The sequence below is a fragment of the Spea bombifrons genome, chromosome 9, assembly GCF_027358695.1.
Source record: "Spea bombifrons isolate aSpeBom1 chromosome 9, aSpeBom1.2.pri, whole genome shotgun sequence".
Classification (NCBI taxonomy): domain Eukaryota; kingdom Metazoa; phylum Chordata; class Amphibia; order Anura; family Pelobatidae; genus Spea; species Spea bombifrons.
In genome coordinates, this window is record NC_071095.1 from 2,621,934 (window position 1) to 2,628,535 (window position 6,602).

Below are 6,602 nucleotides of genomic sequence, written 5' to 3' on the forward strand. Positions count from 1 at the left end.
AGATGAAAACAAAATCTGTGGACTACAAATCCCATCATGCCGTGTTATGTCTCTGTTTTCTTGATCTAAGGTGTCAACACTCTACCTAAATCATAATATTTTTCCAAGGAAGAGGGAAAAAAAACCCAAGAGCTTAAAAGCAACCCATAAGTCAGCACCTACATTTGTCACTTTGTCTTGATTGGCTACCATTTCATTTTCCATCAGTGACCTCATATCCTCGAATCACTCTCTATTTTCTAGAAAAAAAAGATAATTCCTTTGATACAAGTAGGCATAATTGATATATTTTGGAAAGAACATGATGGGACTTATAGTTGACACCAAGCTGGGACACCAGAGGTCCTCCGCTCGCTGGTGATACAAATCAATGAGTTGGTTAAATTGGAATGAAAATAATTGTGTATTTATTAAATTTAACCCATGTCAAAAAGTAATCATGTGAGAAACTTCTTGTTTCAAGGTTTATTGATCAAGTCATGGAAACCTGATTGAAAACCGTGTCATTATTCTGTGAAAATGTAATTTTCTAATATATATAATCGACATTATCTGACATTTTTAAACCTGTGGATTGCATCAGCCTACAGATAAAAATTAAGTGCCACATTTTCATCATTTCCGCTTACTTTCTACTACTTTCTGTACCGTAGTACAATATTCATCTTTTTCAGTGCTTCATATACAATGTATTTTTAATTCACAAAATTCTGACGTTTTTCTACTAAGCAGGTAGATAAATCCCAAGGAGCAGTGATGTATTTACCGTCGCATCTATCCTGGGCCTAACCCAGGACATCAGCACCTAACCCAAGTCCCCCCCCCCGTTGCGTCGTCCTTACCACTAGGTGTCGGGATACAATGTCATATCCTGGAGTTCCACATAGGAAGCTATGGAAACTATGGCGGACTGTGCCAACTGGACCCAATGCCCAATGGGACCACTGGGGGGGATCAGTGATCTTCGTTTTAACCAGCCCATTGAGTAGTGGTGTTGTAGGGAGACTGACGCTCCATGACATGAGGAAGAGAGTCTACGGCCCCCGCTAGACTTGCCAGGTTTCCACCTTAAGCTTAGTTGTCCTAGGCCAGAATACGTCAATACCAACGAGATGTTCAACCCCTGCTATGTCTTCCTTTAGTTGTGTTCTATATTAATATTATTCTATATTCATAGAAGTATTCTATATTAATATTCCGATACTAAAACTATCCTGAACGGTGTGTGTTGCTATTATTTAATATAGAGAAACATATTTCTCATCTCTGAGTTATTGGGAATCTAAAAAAAATCCATGAATGAATCTCTTTATTTAGAGAATGAATGATTAGGTTAAAAACAAGTTATAGCAATATTAACAATATTGATTAACCATATTGTTGGGTCTCTGCTTAGAGAAACACGAACACAAACCGTTATAAATATTACGTCAGAGTATTTAGGGCTCTTTCGAGGAAAATGGTGCTCTGAGAAGGATGTTAATTGTTGAATGAAGGATTTATATGCCAGAAGTCAAGATGGAAACGGGGCCGTGAATATACATTTCCTCTCATCCCGCCAGACGCAAATAGTCAGTATAATATTTCCTAAATCATGTGCGGCCAGGCTGTTTGGGAATACCTTTATATACCGTTCCCGGGATTTTTAACGCCTAGATATCAGATACCTAACCCACCTGATCTTTCTAATTCCAAATCCATAGAACTCAACTGGAAATGTTCTTACTAATGCTTTACTTAACAACACACGGGGGGGGGGGGGGATAAACCTATAAACAAATACTGGCTTACAACCGGCTGATGGGAAATGTGAAACAAGCCCCAGCGTGGTAGGAGACGATTCTAGGGAGGCAGGCAAGCAGTCATGCCTGGTCTCCGTAGATTAAACAGGACACCGCTATATTTTGTACTGAACAACATGTATCCGATTTATCTTTAGAAAGGAGAGCCAGGCAATCGCTCATCGGGCTGGCAATCTGGCGTTTAGGGAGTAACCTGTCCTTCCTTCCTAATTAGCTGCTTGGTTTTGTATCTTATAATTTATTCTAATAAAACGACATGGGATTATCCAAAGCATGGCTGCCCTTTTTCTTGTAGGACAATACGGTAAAGCCCATAAGCAGCGGGGTAGGTGCCGGTCTTAGATGCCCCATAAGGATTCTATGGGTGCTTTAAATCTCTGGCTCTGGTTATTAAGTATGATGAACACACAGAGTATAAATACTTTATCCGTGATATTAATAAACAGAAGTGTGGCTTATTCTCATGCATGTGCGATAGTCATAGCCATTTAAATCCAAAATAGGGTACGTATATTGGGGGGCGGGGGGGCGCAGCAATTTGTGTTATTCAAGTGATGGATGATACTGAAAATCCTTTGCTTTGGGGCAAATGAGAAGTAAATCCAGATTTATCTGCAACTTGCCCTTTTTTTGAGTTTTGGGCACATGCTGCATGCTGTAGGTTTGCATTAGTGCGGGGCAATGAGCACCGACTCCAGCCTAGAGAAACAGCAGCTGTGGTTAATGTCTTCAGAGCGCCTCGACTTATAATTAAATCCAACCGATCCCATCCTAGCTAATAAACACGGAAAATCATTTACGCGAACGCTGGAAGATTCACGGAAATGCAATTCATTGGATTTTCCTTTGGCTAATATTTGAAGACCGATAATTAGCAAAGGGTCCCTGTGTATGGTACGGGCGGCTGCGCAGGAGTAACAGAACTTTAAATGGTTTTTATTCTGTTTATTAGCCCTGGTAGTCAAGCCGGCTTCATTCAGTTAATCCTCCAAAGCGAGGAAATTGTAGAACTGATTGGCTATAAAATCTAGGATTGATTCCCAGTTCCCACCAATAATTGGCTTATGACATTTTATGACTAATTATGAAGTCATCCGATGCATGTAATTTGTTCCCGGGATTTTAAATTGCCTTAACTGTTACAGTGCCAAAGCGATGAGGTGTGTTACTTTCATTTAAATAATCTCGCAATTCCATTTGTATGTTTTATTAACCATTAAAATACCGCAGATGAGTTTCTGATACTCATACCATGTGATGGCAATTTATTACTCAGTAGTTTAAAGCTGGATTCAATACACATATTTTATATAATGAGGAATAGAGTCAGTAGAACAATTGATAAACACATACGATAACACGTACGATAACACATACGATAACAAACTGGCGCAAAGGGGAAGAGGGCCCTGCGCTTGCGAGCTTACAATCTAGTCGGTGGTTGAGGGGAGTGAGACAATAGGAGAGGACGGCTGGGATGGGGATGAGTTGATCTGGTTCCGATGATGTGTTGAAGCTGTGGATTGTTCAGATGGCTTTGATTCTGATGATGGCTGGGAGTAATGGGAAGGAATGTTGTACGCTTCCCTGAACAGGTGGGTTTTCAGAGAGGTTTTGAAAGTCGCATACGAGGCAGAAAGTCTGATGGAACGGGGAAGGGAATTCTACAGGAGGGGAGCGGCGCGGGTGAAGTCCTGCTTTCTGGAGTGGTGCTTGTATGTAGTTTCCCTCCAGTTTAATTCCAGTGTAACTCTTAACTAACCACTTATGAGGAGTCCACAGCAGCTACATTTCCAAGGAAGCTTGTTTCCAAGCGAGGCCTGGGAACTTATAAGACTGCCTCACAAGAGGTCAGATAAGGTGATTGCATACAGGAGGCAGACATTTCAACAAATGCAATTAAGAGACTAGAGGGCATGGAGACATGCAGGATAAAGACATCCCGGGTGGAAAACAGGGGTAACAGCAGGAGAAGAGGGGTTCAGGTGAAAGGTGTGATAATCATACCTGTAAGAGAAGGAGATATGGCCGACATTAGTGATAACCAGAGGAGTAGTTGGATGAAAGCATGAAGACCAGGGATGGATGTCTGGATAGTCCGGTGTAACTCTTAACTGTCCACTTATGAAGAGGCCACTTGGGAAGAGGCCACAGCAGCTACATTTCTAAGCAAGCTGTTATAAAGTTATAGAGTTATATCATGTTAGCCATAGAAAGAAAAAAACAGCAAATCTGGTAAAAGGTGATGCCTCCGTTGGCTAACTGAAATATGGTAGATTGCAAGCATTAGAGACTTGAAAGCTTTCAGTCTATTATACTTCAGTTAGCTGATAAAGGTATCATGTTTACCAAATATAATTAGGATAACACGCATTAACGTACATAGGCTTTAGCATGATCAAAAGATAAGATAAGCACGATTTGCTTGTAATTGAGTGAGATATTCAACATACTTAAATACAAGCAAATGTGGCACCTTCCACAGGAAACAAAAACCTGTTACGTAACAATAAATGTTAGTTTGTAGCGGTTCAGAAGTAGCGATATTTATAAAAGTTTCTGGCGCCATCTTGTGGATGTCACTCAGGTTGGCTTCGCTTAGCTGAAAATTCTCAGAAGTTGGAAGATAAATAGTTACTATACACAGAATTACAAAAAAAACCATGTGCGATGGAGATTCGGAAAATCCCGATGGAAATCCATGTTCCTAACTTGTTGGGTTAAGATAAGAAGTTAACAAGTTTACCTGCCTAAGAAGGTTAAGATTCTTGATGGGTTCCTCCGCCAAGTTTAGGAGTATGACTACTGGGTTAGCTTAAGTTACATTTAGCAGATACAGGTCTCTTTAATATAATCTTTTCAGTAAGCAAGCATAGGAGGTGATGGCGGCAAAGGAGCTACAATGTCAGCTATGTGGACAATAAGCTCCTCCTAACAAATTTAATGAGCTAACAAAATGTAATGTAATAAAGTGTAATACTTTCCTTGATACTGTTATTGGACTTCCAACATCTAATGGACTAGCAGCTTCCATAGAACATAGAAAAACCCCCAAAGGTGCAAGGGTAACCTAAAACATCTTAAAGACTATATAGAATGGAACTCTTGATGACCTCAGATCCAACCGGCATCGTTGCAAAATCATTCATTCATACTGAAACTGATATTTCCCTGCATGCACAGGATGAAGCTGTGGAGGGTGCTAATACTCCACTCGGTGACTTATCCATTGAAAATAAATCTGTTAACAATTCGTTTTCAAGGTTTAAAACATTCTGTGGGCAGAGAGGGTCCAGATGTCTGGCTACGTCATGTATTTTACATCTACCCTTATCACATACGCAGAACCTCATTACACAAAAAAGCTTTAAACAAAGTAGAACATGCACACCTATTTCACAGGCAGATAAGATGTAAGGAACTTCTACGTCTCCGAGTGAGTGGTAGATAAGTGGAACAACCTTCAGACAGAAGTGGTACATTTTAATAAAGTGGGGACATTTAATCCTACTTGGGATAGGGATACTGCTATACTATACAAGGATTAAGGTTTTACGGCAGTTTAAAAGACAGGCGGGCTGAATGAGTTATTTTCTATGTTCGTTTTCTTGGTGTATTAGTTGATTCTTAGTTGCTGCCACAATCTGTATATATTTGTTGGTACACAAATGCAAACCCTTCATCTGAAAAAGTCTCTCCATTGGTTCCTCTAAATCGGCCTCCCATATTACGCCGCTGCGCATACAACCTTCACAGAGAGTGGGATGGACTCTCTATATAAGCCTCTTTGGTACAGTACTGAGACAGGCGTGCTTTTGGAAGGTGGCCGGCCAACTGCTGCCCCGTAGGAAATCACTGGTTGTCTCCTGGAGTTAGTGGATCATCAATGGTCTTTACTGGCATTCTAGCCCAGCAACTGCTTCAGCGAGTCGCTTCTCCATTCATATCATTCAGATATAATGATCTTGAAGTATGCAAACTCGTGTTAGGTCCTCAGGGCAAACAAACGGACACTTCGATAGCAGTCAACTTCAATTATGGTTAATTTGCATTATTTATTTCTGTGTGTGTGTATGTATGTGTATGTGTATGTATGTGTATGTGTATGTATATATATATATATATATATATATATATATATATATATATATATATATATATATATATGTGTGTGTGTGTGGACATAATCTAGGATTCACTCTAGTTTGTACGAACGGATAAAGAAAACAATCTATATAAATAAAATTCCAGAATGTTGGTTAAATGTCCATATTTGCCACCCATTAATTGCATTGTATACCAAACCCAAGGATTACTTTGGTCACAGCCAATCAGATGAAGCACCAGTTTGGGGTATTTTTTCACATTTTAATATCCATAGCAAGGGATAAAATGCCTTTTCTATTTCCCTTCCATGGTATCATTATTAATTTTATTAATTGATTTATAAAGCACCATCATATTCTGTAAGGGGGTGTACAATGGCAGAACAGAACATAACAATAAATACGAGATTACAATCCAAATAGAGTGGGGGGGGGGTTTCACACAAGAGGTAAAAGCCATTTTTTGGCATGCACCAGCCATACTAGTTAACTAATAATATTCTGGACATAAGTCGAGTTAGGTGGGAGGAAGGGAATTGGTATGCTAGAAGTGGGTCTTCTAGGTGGGAGTCTGATTACCCAGGGAAGGGCATTCAAGAGGATGGGGTAGCTTCTTCTACTTCTTTGCCCCCCATGTGTTTCGACTTCTAGGGACCGCAATCCAAAAATTAGCTAAAACTCCTGCAGGAACCTC